The 20,768-nt window shown below is 45.6% G+C and overlaps 1 pseudogene; it reads right to left on the reverse strand.

The window, feature by feature from the left end:
- The window catches only part of LOC147724348 (uncharacterized), a 76,381-nt pseudogene extending 56,246 nt beyond the window's left edge, over nt 1–20,135 (reverse strand).
- Nucleotides 20,136–20,768: the final 633 nt, after the last annotated feature.

Raw genomic sequence — 20,768 nt, forward strand, 5'->3', positions numbered from 1 at the left:
TACACAATGCCAAGTGTGGCCTGGATGTGCTGGCCAGACCGCAGTATGCAGACCACACATAACCATGTTGACAAACAACTCTGGTGTTTGGAGTGTAGTGGAAAGTGGACAGTGGACGCAACCATGTCATCAGAGCCAGTGAGGGAGATCGAAGAAATGTAGCTTGTCACGCCCCCCTCCCCGTAAGCGTGAACGGAGAGGGCTGGCCCGGCGTACGCCAGGCCAGCATAGGGGTGTGAATAAAAGGCACATAACCCTGAACGTGGTCCTCTTCCGGAATGCCCAATGTGTCTGCCAGGGCGATGCCTCTCACCCCACCACAAGGTAGATGCCATCGCCGTGAGCGCGGTTGCCTGCGATCCTGTGCACCCGCTGCACCCCGGGCTGCTGGTCCTCGAACCCGTCTTGCCCGCCCCGGCACACCCAGGCCTCAACACCCAACTGCTGACACCGGCGTGTGTCGAAGAGGGCCCACCAAATGCCGGTGCAAGCTCCAGGCCAGAGGCACACAACCTTGGCAGCCTCCTCAGACCATCACGGCCTCCGCGACACATGTCTGCTGAACTCCATTCTCGTTGACATACTCCAAAGACATACACAGCGGACAAGTAGGACACACATTTGGTACTGAGTCTTGATTACACCATGGCATAGAACATTATTTAAGGCTGAGGTTATGTCAATATACTTCTTTCAATGTGGTGCCACCAAGGCTGTGCATAGGACTTGCACCAAACGTGTCTGTGGGCACTTGCTGACTGTGGCCTTTGGCCTACACTGCGGTCCTGAAGGCCTCACACCAATCCAATGCAGTTCTTCACAGGCAGGACACAGCATTGTCGCTGGCTAAACACCCGCTTGTCTCTGGTGCCACTACCTATGTCACCCACAAATCTAATCCAAATGCCATTCCAACGTTGTGTGTTAGAGTTCCAAGAGGAGATGGCTGGACAGCGGTTAACCTGCACTGACCGCAGACTCCATCCGGCACTGCGGCCAACTAGGTCACATTTTTGGAACTGAGTCTTGATATCTTCATGGCAGTGTACATGTCACAGTATGCAAGGAGATGAGTAAGGGGAAGATGCGCTTCAGTCCGGAGGAGAAAAGGCTCCCCTTTACAGAGGTGATGGGACACAACCAACAATCTCACTGGTGCCACTGACTCCATGCAGTTCATGCCTTCCACACGTGGTTGTGGGCCCCTGATGACCGCTGGCTCCGGCACACACTGCGGTGGAAGAGGTCACACATTTTGAACTGAGTCTTGCCCTCTACATGGCAGAGTCAATGCCATTGTACAGGACTCATCTCAGACTGCATCCCCTTCCAGCTCTTGTGCCCTGAGTGTCTGCCATGAAATTCATGGTCGATCTCTGTTTGTACGTCAGTGGCGTCTGGGCCATGGGCTGGAGGTTGTCTTCCTCTACATGTAGCTGACACTGACAAGGTGGAAAAGTGGAGTCTGTAGTAACCCTGGGCGAAGAACTACGCTCCGTTCGCGGAGTTTGCGGAGTTTCGGCAACTCCGCGTTCCGCGGAGTACGTGTAGCTGTCGATTACTCCGCGATCCGGTGCATAGCGTAGTTCTCGCGCGCTGAATAACATTTTCGCGTGCGCGGCAATGTCTTACCTTGGTTCTGCGTTCGCTTTTTCCCGGTCGCGTGTGCCACCATGTTTATAAACCCTCCCGCACCATTCCGTGCGACTGTGCGAACGCGATAACGTCATTTGGATGCATGATAGTGTCATAAGGACGCGCAAGGATGCTTGTTCGTAAGATCGAGTTGCCGAACACGCAGAACCTGCAATCTTGCACAGAATAACTCGCGAGCATGTTAAAAGTTAAACCATAATAATAAATTACCATTTTGGTTAGCCAAAAAGTGAGAAACCCCTTAAAGTTGTACCTTTGGCTGTATTTTTTGGGGGAAGGAGTCCTCTTTTTGTTTCTACTCTATTTTTGAAGATTAAGGAGGAAGGGCTCTTGAGTTTACAACTTCCTGTTCCTGTCCACCATGCTCCTCCCAGTGCTTTGTCCATGAGGTGCTCACTTTCATTTGGATTTTGAGCTGGAAGGATCACTTTCTGTGTGTGTTGGCTGCATTACTGCTTTTTCTTGGATTTTATTGAAGACTTTTGGATTTTGAATTCTCTTTTTCAAGTAAGTTTCAGTAATGTATGAGTGAGTATGATGTTGTAGGCTTGTGTTTGTTTGATTTGAGATTTTTTTTAACTACAGTATTCATTCCTGGATTTAAATTATTGATGGGGGCCTGTACTTTTATGAGGTCCCAACTTGTATTTCTTTTTAAATTTCATCCAGGCTACATAGAGAGGTACCCATGGGTAAAATCATAATTCTGTGGTCTGTATTTAAATTTGTATTCAAATTTGTAAACAAACATCATGGCTGGCATTGGATTATGGTCATTATGCAATACCAATGTCTGTTGTGGAATTTCTGTTTGTGTAATTTAAATGGTTTTTATTTTTTTAAGCCAATAGCTGACCCTAGTACTCCATGTAGTTAGTGTGTAGGCATGCTTGAGTTCATTGTATTAACTTTGTGTGGTTGGCCTGGCCATGTGTTGGCGGACATTTTATGATTCCCAGCCACTTTGCTCTTGCCATAGGCCTCCAACCTTGTGGCCTACTCTGCCAGTAGGCCAGAGGTACTAGTCATAGGGTCATGAAAGTTAATCAACTGTTTTTGTGGTGTACCCTTAATTAGAAAATCATGGATGGCTTGGTTTGATTTAGAAAATCTTATTTTTATGTGTGGGGTATGTCAGGTTTTGGGTGTGTTTAACGAATCTGTCAATTTCTGCCATTAGGTAACCCTAGGAATACAGCCTGTGTAGTTTTGGTAACTTCGCACAGTGTGAGAACGTGACCTTACATTTTTTGTCTTGTTCGCGCGCTCAATGTACTGGCTCAGGAACGCAATAACGACGTTTCATTCAATTTGCGCTGCCGAACACGCCGATTTTGCATTCTCGCGAACGATATGTCCCAAGTTGCATAAAAGTTCCTCGAAAATGTTTAATGTGTTTCTTGTGCTACAAAAAGTCCTCATTTATGTGTCATTTGGTTGTAGTTTTGTCTTATTGGAGCATGTACCTCTTCCAGTTTCTTTCTGTCCTCTATGTAATGATTTCTTGTTTATGGGTGGGGTGACCAATTTGGGCAGTGGTGTGTCCATTTTGTGAAGCTAAGCATTGTCCCTTTGCCATAGGCTTTTATTGTCTGTCTTCTCTTTCTTTTCATGTTGTTGTGGGTGGCCAGGCCATGTGGTGGTGGCCATTTTGTGTGTACTTCTTTTGTGATGATTCTGCCATGTTGTTGTTGGTGGCCAGGCCATGTGGTGGCGGCCATTTTGTAGGTACTTCCTTTGTGATGATTCTGCCTTGTTGTTGTTGGTGGCCAGGCCATGTGGTGGAGGCCATTTTGGGTATACATGCTTTGTGATTTTTCCATGTTGTTGCTGGTGGCCAGGCCCTATGGTGGCGGCCATTTTGTGTGTCCTTCCTTTGTGCTTTTGCCATAGGCATCCAAAGATTTTGACTATTCTGGCAGTAGGGCAGTGGTACTACTACTCACAGCCATAGGTGCATTAAAGTTAATCAACTCTTTTTGTGCTGTATCTTTAATTACATCGTGTATGGCTTTGGATTGCTTCACATTTATGTTGGTACTTTCAGCTTTTGCTTGCTTGTGTGTAACTAATAGGGCACTCCCTGCCAGTAGGTAACCTTAGGAATACAGCTCGCGTACTTTTGGTAACGTCGCACAGTGTGGACACGCGACCTTATATTTTTTGTCTTGTTCGCGCGCTCAATGTACTGGCTCGGGAACGCGATAACGACGTTTCATTCAATTCGCGCTGCCGAACGCGCCGATTTTGCATTCTCGCGGACAACATGTCCCGAGTTGCATAAAAGTTCCTCAAAAATGTTTAATCTGTTTCTTGTGCTACAAAAAGTCCTCATTTATGTGTCATTTGGTTGTAGTGTTGTCTTATTGGAGCATGGACCTCTTCCACTTTCTTTCTGTCCTCTATGTAATGATTTCTTGTTTATGGGTGGGGTGACCAATTTGGGCAGTGGTGTGTCCATTTTGTGAAGCTAAGCATTGTCCCTTTGCCATAGGCTTTTAATGTCTGTCTTCTCTTTCTTTTCATGTTGTTGTGGGTGGCCAGGCCATGTGGTGGGGGCCATTTTGTGTGTACTTCCTTTGTGATGATTCTGCCATGTTGTTGTTGGTGGCCAGGCCATGTGGTGGCGGCCATTTTGTAGGTACTTCCTTTGTGATGATTCTGCCATGTTGTTGTTGGTGGCCAGGCCATGTGGTGGCGGCTATTTTGTGTATGCTTCCTTAGTGACTGATTTTGCCATGTTGTTGGTGGCCAGGCCATGTGGTGGAGGCCATTTTGGGTATACATGCTTTGTGATTTTTCCATGTTGTTGCTGGTGGCCAGGCCCTATGGTGGCGGCCATTTTGTGTGTCCTTCCTTTGTGCTTTTGCCATAGGCATCCAAGGTTTTTGACTATTCTGGCAGTAGGGCAGAGGTACTACTAGTCACAGCCATAGGTGCATTAAAGTTAATCAACTCTTTTTGTGCTGTATCTTTAATTACATTGTGTATGGCTTTGGATTGCTTCACATTTTTTTTTATGTTGGTACTTTCAGCTTTTGGTTGCTTGTGTGTAACTAATAGGGCACTCCCTGCCAGTAGGTAACCTTAGGAATACAGCTCGCGTACTTTTGGTAACGTCGCACAGTGTGGACACGCGACCTTACATTTTTTGTCTTGTTCGCGCGCTCAATGTACTGGCTTGGGAACGCGATAACGACGTTTCATTCAATTCGCGCTGCCGAACACGCCGATTTTGCATTCTCGCGAACAATATTTCCCGAGTTGCATAAAAGTTCCTCGAAAATGTTTAATCTGTTTCTTGTGCTACAAAAAGTCCTCATTTATGTGTCATTTGGTTGTAGTGTTGTCTTATTGGAGCATGGACCTCTTCCACTTTCTTTCTGTCCTCTATGTAATGATTTCTTGTTTATGGGTGGGGTGACCAATTTGGGCAGTGGTGTGTCCATTTTGTGAAGCTAAGCATTGTCCCTTTGCCATAGGCTTTTATTGTCTGTCTTCTCTTTCTTTTCATGTTGTTGTGGGTGGCCAGGCCATGTGGTGGGGGCCATTTTGTGTGTACTTCCTTTGTGATGATTCTGCCATGTTGTTGTTGGTGGCCAGGCCATGTGGTGGCGGCCATTTTGTAGGTACTTCCTTTGTGAATTTGTCATTGGCCTCCCTGCTTTTGGTCTGATCTGACAGTAGGCCAGAGTCCCAGAGGTAGTAGTTAGCGGGGCTGCTCTATGTAGCTGTTTCTATTTGGTCTATTCAATTAACATCATTAGTGCATTATGTGTATGGCATTGCATTCCTAAATGTGTTGTCTGGGCAGGGGTGTAGGTAACTTTTTTTGTGTGTGTAATAATGTTATGCCTTGTATGTGTTTTTGCGCCTTGTATGTGTTATTGCGGTGTAGGTTTCCAACCTCTTAGCCATGTTTTTTTTTTTTATTCCTTGCATTAACCTGTCATGTGTAGCATGCATCCTCCTTTTTCTGTCCATATTGGTATATAGGCCCACTTGACTTTATTGGTTCTTTCTGGACTTCATGTGGCTGGGAGCTGTGGTGCTGGTAGTATTAGTCTTCTGTTTTGTGTTCTATACATTGGCCTGTGTGTCTTTCAATTGTTCATGTTGGCTTACTGCTTGTTTGACTGATGTGGTTCTGTCTTCTTTGCTTGACTGACTGAGGAGGTGCTGTTTGTTTTCATCCATCGCCCGTTCTACTGCCAGACGGACGTCCTTCAGTTGTACGCCACGTGTGGTGTGTGACTCATCTGACCACCACACATCTCTGCAATTTGTGCTACTGAGTACTGCTGTGTGCTGACATCAGAAGAAGATGGGCCCTAAGAAAGCAGGCACCAGGTCCTCCACCACCAAGAAAGTTGCTGAGAAGAAGGTACAGAAAAAGGAAGTGTCACTTAAGTGTGGTATGGACCCCAAAACCTTTTTTGGGCCCCCAAAAGGTACGCCTGCAGCAGCGGTGTCCGGGGTGCAAGCTGGGGCCAGCACATCCGCATTAACGGGGCCAAGCCACCAACCCAGGGCCAAGCACATGAGGGTCGAAGAGGTAGCCAGCCTAGTGTTACAAAGCAGTGATACTGAGCCTGAACTAAACTTATCGCTGTCTCAAAGTAGTACACAATCCTTGCAAGATGAAAGTGCTCAACAACCACCGCCAGCACTAGATGTTCAACAACCACTTCCCGCAATAGTTGTTGAACAACCACAAGCACCGCCCGCAATAGTTGTTGAACAACAACAACCAAATCCCACAATAGTAGTTGTTGAAGAACCACAGCCCGCTATAGTACTTCCTCAAGAACAACAACCACCATCTCCGCACGCAATAGTAGTAGTTGTTCCTCCTGAAGTCGGGGCAGTTCAGGAAGTAGAGCCTCATTCCGAGGAAGAAGAAGAGGAAGCCACTTCTGGAGGTGATCTATTGTCTTTCAATTTACCAAGGAAAAGGAGGGTTAGTGGTGGCAGTGCATCGACTTCTTCGACAAGCATCCCTTCAGATGACCTTGATGAGGAGTGGCATCCAAAAGTATCTGAGCATTCAAAGGAGAGACATCCCAAGACCAGGCTAGGAAAAAGGAAGGATCCACCAATGCTTGAAATGGAGGTCGATGTAGGTGAGCAGGATACTGCTGGTGATAAAGACGGGTCTGACACTGTTATCATCACGAGCGTTATTCCTGGTGCAGAGGATGTAGAGACCAACATTTTCACCCTATCCAGAAGGGCTGCGATTAGTGATGAGCAGGTAGCACGTATAACTCCTACACACTCAGCACCCAAAGTAACACCAGCTCCCATTTTTTCATCAGCGAAGGCCCGGCAGCGTCCGACATCCAGCACAAGCGCCACCTCAACAGAAGGAGGTAGTGGCAGTACTAGTACTGAGCTGTCACATAGGGAAATTCAACAAAAATCCTCCAGTTCATCCGGCATTGGAAGTGGGTCCTCTTCCTATGGCAGGAGACAAAAGTTTACCCCCAAAGTGTGGGATTTTTTTACGGTTCACCCCATCAGGAGAACATTGCTATATGTACCATTTGTCATACCAATGTTAGTCGTGGTAAGATTGGTACAAACTATGGTACTGGAGGCCAAACGACCCATTTGAAAAAAACACACATAATCCAGTGGGAGAACCACCTTGCAAGCTTAAAAAATGTCAGCACTGGTGTTGGTGGGGATACAGTACTACAAGGTCCACTCATGGTTGACCAGGAGGACGAAGAGGCAGACGATGACCTTCTATCTGGGAGTGGTATACAAATGAGCCCTGTCGCCAGCACTGGAGTGGTGCAGTCCACATCCTCCGCATCAGCAACTTCTCAGTGGCACCATAGTCAGCCGGAGACACCAAGGAGTGCAAAGTCTGCGTTAAAAGGTGGTCCGTCTAGCATAACAGAAAGAAATACCAAGCAGCTTACCATTACTAGCATGTTTAGGCAGGAGAGAAAGTACGAGCAGAACCACCCAATAGCACGTTTGTATAATGCGAAACTTGCAAAAATGTTGGCACTCGACCTTCTCCCATTTTCATTTGTTGAGGCAGTGGGATTTCGGGAATTAGTGGCAACACTCTCCCCAAAATGGGATGTTCCCAGTCGCTACTATTTTGCAAGAGTTGCTATTCCAGCACTACACCACGACGTGCTGGAATTGATTGGGAAAGCCTTACAACAGAGTGTTGTCCATTGTATCCACCTGACAACAGACATGTGGAGCAGTCGCGAAGCCACAGCAGATTATATGTGCATCACCGCACACTGGATCTCTTTTGCAGGTGTTAAAGACAAGTTAACTTCAGGCCTTGACGTTGCTGGGATTTTTAATGATACTCGCAGACATGCAACTGTAGCCATGTTTGGTATGGAGAAAATCATACTGCTGAAAACATTTTGTCAGAGTTTAACAGCAAGGTCTTTGAATGGCTGCAACCAAGAGGCCTTAAGATTGGTTTTGTTGCCACCGACAATGGCAGTAATGTAGTGAAGGCAATGAGAGAAGGACATTATTTCAGGGTACCCTGTTTGGCACACTGCATTAACTTAGTCGTGCAAGACTTTCTGAAAACTGAAGCCAAAGTCAGCAACATACTGACCATCTGCAGAAGAATATGCACGCATTTTAACCATTCTTTTAAAGCACGGAAGCTGCTACGCGTCATTCAGCGTGAGCATAGATTGCCAGTCAAAGCACTGATCCAGGAGGTCCCAACACGTTGGAACTCTACTTATTTCATGCTTGAGCGTCTCTTTGAGCAGTACATACCACTGAATGCTTATTTCATGTCAAGAAGATTAGGGGATCCTACTGTTAATCTTAAAACCCTGACCGTTGAGATGTGGCAGTGGGACATCATTAAATGCTTGACAGAGATGCTACAACCTTTTGAGGTCTTCACACGTGCAGTTAGCAGGGAGGACTGTACTATGGGCCAAGCCATCCCATTGTTGTACATGCTCGAGCAACAGCTGAAGGAGGTCTGTGAAAGATACGAAGGTGACGAAGAAAAAGTTGATGCATGTACCTTGGCCAAGGCCTTAGCCAACCGCTTATCTGTAAATGCAAGGCTTCAAGGGATTGTGTCAGATCAACATTACATAACTGCAACAATGTTGGATCCACAGTACAAATTGTTTGTCAGCAGGAGCGCAGTAATTCCTTTTTCAGATAGGGATGTTGCCAATTACAAAACTTCCATAGCTGTGGAAGCTAATGATTTAGAAACCGAACGGCTGTTGCTTAAAGGCCTGTCAGTGCCAGCCCAGGACAGTCAAAGTACTCCAGGCCATCCTCCTGAGGCAAGTTCATCAGAGCGTGAGAGCAGTGCATCTGCTTCCCAGCAGGCACCAACAGTACCAAAAGCAGCACCTACACGATCTGATTCAGCAGACACAACCAAAAGCATAACTGCTTTTTTTCTACAAAAAGGGATGGGTAAGTCTGTTGCTGTTGCAAAGGGGAAAGAGGACCTGCAAAGCCGAGCACCAATGAACACTGAGCGGATGGTTCAGGCCTATCTGGATGACACAACAGAGGTGTTCATGGAGCAAAGCCCATTGGTCTATTGGTATGAAAGAAGGAGACAGTGGCCAGTGCTGAGCAGGCTGGCGATAAAGTATCTGGCTTGTCCTGTAGCCAGTGTCCCTTCTGAGCGGGTTTTCAGTGCTGCTGGTGCCATTGTGACATCGAAAAGGACCAGTCTCTCCCCCAAAAGCCTGGAGAGGCTGACAATGATAAAAACGAATCAACACTTCATATCACCAGACTATACTGTACGTGAATCAGAGCTGGATGAAGAAAGCGAGTCCGAAGACATCATCACTACTGTGTTACATGACCTACTTCTGTCTGAACCCCCTGAGTTTGAGGACGAGCTCCTCTTCCCTGACAAATAGGCTTTTAAATTGTTACTTTCTCCCTTCCTTTATTTGTGTTATTTATTTTCTTATTAACAATGGCTTTCTGGTGCAAAACTGCTAATAAAAACCACAACCAAATCCATCCCCACCACTGATTCTTTTTATGTACCTACTGGAGTTGCACGCCTGTGCATTTATTTTCACTGTATCTTTTTATTTACCTCCTGGAGTTGCACGCCTGTGCATTTATGTTCCATGTTGACTGCACTCCTCAGAGTCTTGCTCCATCTTCTTGACTCCCACTCAAGTCAAATCAATTCCATCTTGCCAGTCATACATTGGATGTTGTAGATGGAGTATAGTACAATAACAATAATGTAGCCTCTAACAGTCCTTCCATAACAAGTGTACCGTACATGACTACAGCCATCCTCTATTTCATTTGGAATCTGCAACTCATCACTGCCTTACTGAGTCTTAAGGCTACCACTTCTGTCTGCAGGCATTCATAGACGACTCTTCAGTGTCAAAAGAAACTTGAGCAGGCATTCATAGACGACTCTTCAGTGTCACAAGAAACTTGAGCAGGCATCCACAACTGAAGTCAACTTGTTGTGACTCGCATTACTTTTAAAAGGCTCGGCAGCATCTGTGATCAATCATCTGACAGTGAAAGAGAAGAGCAAGACAGGTATATTAAATGAATGATGCCATGCATTGCATTGGATGTATTGTTTTGCTGACTCTGAGCAAATGTGCATGGAGTTGAAGTATACTAGTAACTTCAGACTCACGTGATAGCCAATTTTTCCATTTAATTTAATAATATAAATTATTTACGCACTTGTGTTCCTACTACTACACAGATGCAGTCAGGACTTAATTTATCGTAATCACTCACTACAGACTGAGTTGCTGTTGCTGTTGGACTTGACGTGCCACACCTGATAATGATGGTGACCACCATATCTTTGCTGTCAGGCAGTTGGATCTGAGCTGATTGATGTACGATGTTTCTTGGAGTGGAATACAAGGTAATAAATACAAATAAGAGGCACAGCACAGTAGACCCAGGCTACTACATGTGTGTGCACTGTGCAGTGGTAGAGTACAATAGTGGTATGATTGATGACTGAGAATGACGCATTGATTTTGTTGATTAATTTTGTAAATGGTAGGTTGCTTTTTTATTTGCCTTTCTGTGGCTCTGTGAAATTTTTAGGGAAACGCAATTTGTATTATGGGTGACCCTGTGTCGTCGTCGTGGGCCTGTTCTGTGCTGGATCCTGTCTTTTCTTGTACTTCTAGATTAATAATGATGTGCAACTAGTAGACTTATACATATTGTATCCAAGCCGCCTCAGTCTGAAAGTCCTCTCATATGACTACTCCTCTTGTAGTATTTTTGATCTTTACTGTATTACAATTTGTTTAGGTCATTCACATTCTTTTGTATTTGCCTTTTCTTTTTCAGGCTGGACGTTTTTCACCCACTGCTATTATACTATGTATTTTCTCATGAATTTGTATTGTCCTTTTCCTTTGACTGTAGAATGCTTTTATGATTTTTAACTAAATCGAATAAAGTGGTTTTTGACTTGACTTGACTACTATGAGCATCAACTCACCCTTACCACTAATCCTCATCATCAAGCAATTGCATGGCGGGAAACCAAGAATGATATTCAGCGTGTCCTTTTCTTACGTTTATTCCTTACATTCATTGGGTAGTGGATCAACATCATAAATCATCGTCTTCATTGTTTTGCTTTTGTTGTCTCCATGCGTACTGTTTTTCTTTCTCAAACCTTTCCCAAAACCCCCGTACCCATCCATTCAACAAACCCTAACCCTCTTCCCCCGGGCTGCGTGGTTTCATTGAGGTGTGATGTTTCTTACATTAAATATACACCAACAATTTGATCATGCGCTTGCTGGGGCAGATGTGGTGAAAGCAAGAATAGTGAAATGTCAACAAGGCATGGCCAGGATCTTCTTCGGCTTCCCAAATCAAGCTCTGTGTATAATGGCAATTAATTTACCATTACCATCAAACAACGAATACATCTAATGAATTGGCGTAATTGTTTGGGTTTAAGTTTAAAGCATTATGATTTAGAAAAGTTTGACGTTGCCGTGAGTACTACAACTACAGTTGAACTTCTTATCTTCTCTTGCACTTACTTTCCAGTCCCCAAAACCATTGTTTTGTTTCAGTTTAGCAGTTGCAATATTGGGTCAGTCATGTAATGTACTGTACTTACTTATACTACCCCCACATTGTCTGTCACGCAAATGACTGCCTCTTTCTTTTTGTCTCAAAATGCTACTGGCAGGGTCTGTCTACTACTGGTACTATCACAGAAGTTCAGAACCACAGATTCTTCTCCATTGTCTTGGGAAACAAATGCAGCCCTTGCAGTGCCACACTTCATCATAAATCATCATCAGCAATCACAGGTAAGATAAGTTTGCTGTGAGGTATAACGCAAGACAGACTGGTAGTTCTTCTAATACTACAAATATAACTCGGTGAGGGTTTACCGCATCTATCTGTCTGCATGTTAAAGATGTGGGCAATATATTTTTTTATTAGAAAGCACTGTCTGCCGACCTGCATGGCCAATTAAACCTTGCGATGTTGCACAACGTACATTATTTGGTGAAACAATCCCCCCTCCACCCCCCCAAGAAACGCAAATGAACTTCAAATGTTTTCTTTTGAACATAACTTTGTGTCTCGTTTATCGTTTATTTGAAAATAATATAAATAAAGATGATACAAAAATAAAATATATATTAAATCTTACCCCACAGCTGTCCCTACCCGCCTCCCCTAACCCCAACCAAATTTCCACGTTCAATGCAACCCCAACACCCAATTCCCACCCACCAACAAAAGGATTGAAAAAGGGGCAAACAAACAGGGTCCATCTCAAAGCCGGCGGGCTTTTAAGTGTTTATCAACAATGACCTTCACACGCTCCTCTATTTCACCCTCCAGCCTGGCTACCCGGAGGAGAATCTTTCTGACGGCACCTACATTGGCATGCATGTTGTTGTGGGGGGGTGGGCGATGCTGTAAAAATCTGGCAGCGGGCAGCTGCCTGACCACGGCGACGTACTCCTGCAGGCTTGGGGGCCGGGGCATTGGAAGAGGCAGCAGCTGCTGCCGCCGCCTCCTCCTCCTCCTCGGCCTGAGCCACCAGCCGGCGGTAGGCCTCAACGATGGCCTGCAGTTTCCGCTGCCGGGCCCGGACTGCCAACTCCTTTCTCGTTGGTTTTGAAGGAGTAACTATAAAGAAAGAGACAGAATTGTTGTAATCCTAAATCCCAGCAAATCAAGAACACAAAATGTATTCAACACATAGTGGCACAGTACAGTAGCACTAGCAAGCAAGCTGAGCACAAAAAATTGTGTTTTATCTATCTTGAACATTCTACGGCTTATATACTTAATTTGTTTGACTTTTTGGCACGGCATTGTGCCTGCCCTAGTAGCATAGCATGGGTGTACTTCAACGGTCACACACATACAAACACCTGTCTTTTTCATATCTCGTTTTCTTAAATCATATACTCTGTGCTTCCGGGAACAGTGAAAGTCTCAAACTAACATTAATTAACAGGGGCCAGCTAGTACTAGTAAATGTCTAGTAGAGACTATCATTCTTTATATCACGCAACAAACCTTAGGTGGTTTGTGTTTCGCCAGCAACGACCCGGAATGCATCCAGTCGTCCCCTCCTTCCCTTGCCTTTGGGTTTGACCAAAACACCGCTGATGACACTATCCACCACTACCCACCGATATTGGATGTGTCTCCCACCCACGCAGGCAGCTGTGTTTTCCCCTTTCTATGCTTCCACAACAACCCATGCATCCGACTGCTATCAGCCACCTGCATTGCTGATTCCAAAGTATCCTTCTATATTAGATGATTGGTGCTTTTTCCTTGCTCCTTTCATCATACTTAAAATCAATCTCCTTAGTGTTAAACCATCGCGTTCATGTAATGTTGTGGATAAGACTTTTTTAGTCTGCCACCAACCTTTCACAGCTGAGTTGTAGTCAGATAGAAGAGGCCTGTTATTTTATCAATTGTCGCCGGTGGTAATGCTAAGCTTGGTAATGACAAATAAAGGTGGCGTCATATATTGTTATTGTCCAGTAGAACTTCAAGTTCATTATATATACCAGAGTACAGTGAGGAAGTTTTCCCCACCCACCAAGTAATGCGGATCACTATTGAATGTAACTTACCATCGCGCAATGTTGTTGGCTCCTCCCCCACTGGTGCTGGTGTAGGTGCCTCTGGTCCTCCTGTCCCCTCTGGGATCGCCTTTGCTGACACTACGCCGCTGTCCCCGTCGGCACTGCTGGATGGTTCTGCACCTATAGAAATAGGTACACCTTTTTAGATGGATGCACAGCCCCCATTGTACTTGTTCACCAAGAATGGAGTTCTGCAAAACAGTTAAGTACAACGTAATCAGTAGAAGTCCACATTGCCTAGTACAGCAGAGTAAGTAACTCACTACTACACATTTAGCATTCATTTGTTATGGTATGGTACCCAAGCTCATCTCATCTCTACTGCTACTCTAGTCCTTGGAAAGTTAGACTGAACCATGTAACCTAACCAGTTTGTACATCAATGTCTACAGTTTTGCGCATGCTACCTCGCAGCTTGTTGCGCAGTACGAGAAGACGCCTTTGAGGCCACATGATTGTTCAAAGCATACACCTAAAGAGTTTGGAAAATAAAAAGGCCCGTATTTACTTTTTCAATGTGGATTGTGGAATCGAGTTTGCTTACAGCCTCAGGTTACACCTTTTTTTTAGCATGACTGCTAAAAGTAAAAACTTGCATATATGTATTTAATTTTTTCATACTGTCTAACGTGTACCACTATTGTCATTATTTTTCGGCAGATGAGAAGATTTCCTTCTACGAAGCAGAGATTTCCAGAGCTTACCAAAAAGAGGCATATGTAACCAGTATACGTTCAATGGTGAGGGGTCTCCGACATTTCCCACATTTCCCTATTGTGAACTGGTAGCTGTACAAATGTAGATTACTTTATTCAGCCTTTTTTAACTCTGGATTTTTTATGGTGGGCCTGCCCTTGACGTATTTCAAGGAACAACTTAAAAAAACTTTGATGTTACTTACTTAGTTACTTGTAACAAAATAAAGCTTTTAAAGTACCACATTGACTCGGAAGTATATTTTCAGTGTCTGTTGTCTTGTAGACTTACACGAGAGAGTGAGCAAAAGGGGGTTACTTAGGTTATGGAGTGTGTAATAAAAGCATTGGGCATCTTGGTATTGGGGTTCAGGAGTGGGATAATTGAATAATTGAACAATGACTGAGCCCATATAGGTTGTCGTTCAGTGAATTGTGGGTTCCTCAGAGTTCTGTGACTGAGGTGTAAGACTGTAAGTAAGGTCCAACCTGCCTATCACCAACATCCAATTTTGTGGTGCATAGTTACATAGTTATGTATGTGACTGCATAGAAGAATGGAATACCCACAAGAGTAGTAGTTGTATACTAACGTTTACAAAATACTAGACCAACATCTGGATGCATACTTCGTTGGTGTCAATTGGCGAAGAAGAGACATTACCGAGGAAAAAGCATAAGACAGGAGTGGACCCTGTGCCTGCAGCTATTCTATCACAGATTTTTTGAAAAGATTATTACCTTAACTAAAGAGTGGGCAACAGGGCAAGCTTACCTACAGATGGTCTAGTAGTAGCACAGAGGCTCTTTGAAGGAACAGAAAGGCAGGGACAGATTCCCAAAATTTTGAAAACATAATCAAAATCAAAAAAGCATTTGTCAAAATTTAGTTAGGAATGAAATGTCATCAATCGGTTGGAAAAAAAAGTTCCGTTAGAAAGTTAGGGAAATATCATTGTTTCAAAAGAAAGCACTGTTGGACTTACTGGGGACAGCAGTAGGATCCTCAGTAGAGGAGCTCTGTGCCTGTGGTTCAGGTTCACCCGCCGACTCGGTCCCAGCCTTCTGCTTGCCCCTGGGTTCTGTGGATCATGTAAGAAATAATAAAGAAAGAGAAAGGCATTGAGTGCTGTGAAACATAGACAGCACAGCATTTCAAAAATGACTGCTACAACATTCAAAGAAAGAAACATTGATCTACCAAATGACTACTGCCTTGCATGATTCACTGACTCTATACTTTGAGAAAACAAATCAAATGTTCCATAAACAATCTGATTGCAGATTACTAAGTAACACAGAGGCAGTAACACCTGAACAACACCACCAATTCAAGAATGGGGTCATCAATTATCTGTAAGTAGGCATTTCTTTTTTATTTTTGCCAGCAAAATGCATAGATCGCAAGGAGGAGACATGCTTAACTTTGTGCATACTAACACGAAATTGTACGTTCATTGCATCATATTTTGTCCTGCTACTCACTGAATGCTACTGCTGCCCTACCCACTCAGTAAACAAACTACACCAGTTCTATGGAGGGCTGAGGCAGGGGCGGCTCTAGGCTCATGGTGGTCCTGGCCAGGGAGCGTAGGTAGGGGGGCCCGGAAGAGGGGGTCGGGGTGGAGCATGGAGGCCAGTGAAGAGGGGGGAGTCAGGGTGTTTGGAAGTGGAACAGAGCGGGAGGCACCAAATCCCTGCCAGGGGCCGCCACGCAAATATGTAGCCATCCTATGAGGATTATGAAATTAAGGATATATATTGGTGTGGTGGCCCCTGGCGTTTGGTGGCCCTGTGCAGTTGCACAGCTTGCACATGCCTAAAGCCGTCCCTGGCTGAGGTAAGAAGAACAAAGTAACTTTAGCATTCATTGCCAGAGGAGGATTCATGCAGTAGAGAAGTCCGTGAAAAAAAAATGATACAATATGCAAACACGTACAATTATCCATCAATCCGCTATTTCACTGACGGACAAAGGAAGGACAAGAGTCACAAGACTCTATTAATAGCATTAACTAACTTCAGTTCTCTACAATAAAGAAAATCTCACATCAATAAACAGCAAAAGCTAGCACCAAATTGAACACGCAAGAGTCAGTGAAGATGAAGAAGAGCAGCACAGACCAGTGTCATACAATTACAGTAGATCTAATGGAATACATCGGAAATGTAACTAGGAGCACCAGTCATCGCGTTACTTATTCAGCCAAGATTTACAAAGATAAAATAACAATACTTATACTACTATAGATATATATTATAGACACACTTTTTTGGGGGGGAAGCCACTCACCAAGACCCACGACCTCGACACCAAGCAGGTCCAACAGGTCCTGCTCCCGGTCCAAAATGTCTGCCCAGAGGTGGGCCAGCTGATGGTGGGTACGCCGGATACCGGAGCAGCGGAAGACTGCCCGGCGCACCTTCGCCCACCGCCGGAGACGCTCTTCAATCTGGTGGTAGCCGGAGCCGGGCCTGCCGCCTGCTGCCAACATCAAGGGGAGGTGGCGCTGGATAAAAAAGACCAGGGCAGCCACCTCCTCCTCCCCAAACAGTTGGCGGGCCTCACCCCTAGGGGGCGCATTCTGCCGCAAGGCAGCCGGGTTTTTTGGGGCACAGGCGCCTTGCCCTTTGAGCCGCCGCTGCTGCTGGCGCCCTTGACCATAGTTCTGGGTGGAGGGGAGAAGAAAAGTTCAAGAAAAACAGGTAGGGGAAAGAAGAATCAAGGTAAAAGAAGGAAGTAGAATAAAACAATAGAAAAGATGTAAAAGTAGAAATAAAATGAAAAATATAAACCTAGGCACAGAGAGAGATAGGAAATAACTAAAGAAAGTTTGAAAAAGTAAGTAAAAAGACCAGGATTGAAGAGATATCAGAAAGATGCTAAAGTAGGCCCAAAACCATAGCCAGAGTGTGTGATCCAAGATGGCTGCGCCCATCGCGACCGCGTGGGTAGGTTCACGCGATATTTAACGCGATCACGCACTTTTGTAGTGCGAACGAGAAGATGAGTTCCCGAACAAGTCTTGCACACCCCGAACACGTTACTTGTGACCCGGAACAGGAAATAAGGGAACGCAAGCGGGCGGGACAAACCTCTTGGGTAACTTAGCGCGCTAGCCATCCCGAGCATGCAGGCAATGCCGCGAACACGCGCACCGCGCTCCCGAAGACAAAAAACGGCGCGCGAACGGGTCTAGCAAGCAACTACGCATGGCTGCGGAGCTACGCGTAGTTCGCGGAGTGCAAGTGCGGCTTCGCGTAGCTCCGCGGAGTCCGACTCCGTGAACTACGCCCAGGGTTAGTCTGTAGCATTCAACTCCTCCATTTACCTGTTTCTGGTTGCTTCTGGCCTCTGTATCATGCCCTGGAAGGACACCTTCCACTGTCCCACACAACCCTCCGCGACAATCCCCTTGGACATTGACGAGTACACACTAAGCTCGCGTGGCCCTACCTCAGTGCACCACAAGTCACCGACCTGTGGCGGTGTGCCTGTGCTGGCCACTGTGCATCCTGGGCCACGAACACTGTGCTGCTCAAGTCAGGGACCCATGATATCCATACCTTGTACTACTGATTGTCTGCTCACTGTTGTAGTTTTTGCCAGCACCAACCAACCCCTGAGTTGTGGCTTACACTAACAACACCCATCCAAAATAGGCGTCACTGGAGATGTGACCCTGGCAATAAAAAGGGCAGGGAGCACGTGTCCGTAGCCAGTCCCACAAAGTCACTCAGTGTGTCCGTTAGGTCATTATGCATATGGGACCGGGGCCATTCCACATTACATTGTGCTGTGTACAGCGTGCTCAACCATGTCACTGCAGGCAGTGGTGTAGACCTGGGACATGTAACTGTGTTGTATCGTCATGTGAGCGTAAGGGGGGTGGGCAGGCATACAACAGTACTGCGTAGGGGTGTGGCTCTTCCACATGTGGATCTGGGTGTGTTTCAATGTGGGCATTGCCAAGGATGTGACTGATGCGTGTGTCTCTGTTATAGTGTCTGTGCCACCCATCACACAATCGAAAGTTTTGCTGTGGCATGCCCCCGGTGTATGTAGTCAGACAAAGGGGTAAATGGGGGAGAGCATGCCTGCTCGGGGTCAGGGATCACACATGCCAATTGTTGCGTGTGTCGCTATTAGGCCAGAATGAGCCAAAGATGTACCCTCAACTGCATGTTGAGTTCAGCCAGGCAGGTGTTCCACATCTGTGTCAGACCTGTCCTTGCAATGGGCCTATACACATGTGGCCGGCCACATTCTGCGCAGCACCAACACTATGTCATATTCAAGCTTGTAGACATGCGCAGACAGGCATGTCAATGGTGTGCTGTAGGGTTACATGTGATGTAATTGTGCTGCGCACACTAGTGAATGTGCTAGGGGGCAGGTGCAGAAGTGAGTCTACATAGTACACAGTGATGCAGCTCATGTGAAACATGCAGTACATATGATACAGGAATCACAAAGTCACACATATCACACCCCAATAAACCAGTGAGCCTGCCAACACATCATACAGTATGTAGTCATGATTCATGTCTCTCTGCACTGTCACAGGTGGCCAAGGATATGTACTTTGCGCTTGGATAAAAAACACCCCTCTGAGCCCTGAAAACACCGGCACAAAGGCAGTACAATGTGGCCCACAAATGCACCAGGGGCATGGTGGAGCACACATTTGGCCTGTTGAAGTCACATTTCAGGTGCCTGGATGTCACAGGTGGTAAGCTCCTGTACAGCCAAGACCTTGTGTGCAAGATGATTGTTGCATGTTGTGTGTTGCACAACATATGTATATGCAGCAAGGCCCCATGGATACGAGTGCCAGATGCACCGGACGATAATGATGAAGATGAGGCAGGTGGACCACACTCCACTGCAGCCCCAGCAGGAATAGCCCATAGGGACTACATCATTGACAATGTCTTCTCTGGCATCACATTTTGTGGGTCCTTAGCAGTAATGGCACAGTACGTTGACTGACCACAGGCACTGCATGTGCTAATAAAAGCATTCCGATGCACACTCCCTGCATGCATGTCACTCATCTGTACAGGCACTTCACTCAGACAAGTGTGGGTGCGACATGTTGTGCTGTCAATTGAGGGATTTGTTAATGGATGGTAAGGGTGTCACCTCTGTGCAGTGGGGCTGTTTATGGTATAACGTAATTGAACTGCCAGTTCTGTTTGTCTCAGTTGTTACGGTATACCACTCTTCGGCGTTTCACATGTGTCCCAATTCAATCCATTTTGGCTGGCATTTGTGGCCTACAAGTGACAACAGGGATTCTTTTGTGCTCTGATATGTGCCGCCATGATGCAGGGATGCACCTTATGTCTCAAGTCCCACGACATGGACAACATGTACGTAAGGGGTAGTCACTGCCCCTTCATTAGTCTGTCATTCTTGTTTGTCCATGGACATGGCACGTTGGTGTGCAGGGGGTGTTGTTTGTCCCTCTGCATTGTGAGGGGGAGATGCGGTTCCACAGTGTGTAGCATGTTTGTTTCCGCATTGGAGCAGGTTACATACTGAATCCATGTTGATGTACATTGTGGCTGTTTGTGGAGAATTGACTATCTGATTGGTCATTTGTTCTGCATCACAACTGTGGGGTTGTGCTCGCATGTTGTCATCTCACCGTTTATTTACTCTGCTTTTATGGTGCATTTTTCCGCCAGACACTTAAGATTTGCTTGCCGGTCGCTGGTTTTGGGTGCATTTTGTACCGCGATTGGCCTCATCACAAGATTTCTGGCGTTTGCGTGTCGCATTTTTGCAGCTTTGGGTTGATTTTTATGTGGATATTTGACGCCTTATCTGGAGACTATCGCATGGTACCGCCGTGTTGAAAATGCTTCATTGACACAGCCTAATTTTCCCGCAATAGACTGCCATGTTGAAAGTTGCGTCAAGTTACTTTTGCGATGGTTATCACACATTCTTGAGAATATGCCCCAGTGTCTCCTTGTCTAGTCTTCTTAATTCTAAAGGCAGTGAGTTCCAAAGTTTTGGGCACCAGAGGATCTCAGTTCCCTGGTGTATGGTATCAATATTGTCCTAATCAAGGAGGGTCCTTTGGAGTGAAGCCCTCTATGTACTAGACATAGAGCTAGTGGAGGAAGGTCAAGGCATTATTTGGCGAGATGTATTTTGGAACATTGCGTGATGTTCGACCTGCATCGTTCTGAACAACCCTGAATATTTTTGGTACTTCTGCTGTACTAAGTATTTCTGACAACAGTATTTGGAGATTCACAA

The sequence above is a fragment of the Lissotriton vulgaris genome, chromosome 4_1, assembly GCF_964263255.1.
Source record: "Lissotriton vulgaris chromosome 4_1, aLisVul1.2, whole genome shotgun sequence".
Lineage (NCBI taxonomy): Eukaryota > Metazoa > Chordata > Amphibia > Caudata > Salamandridae > Lissotriton > Lissotriton vulgaris.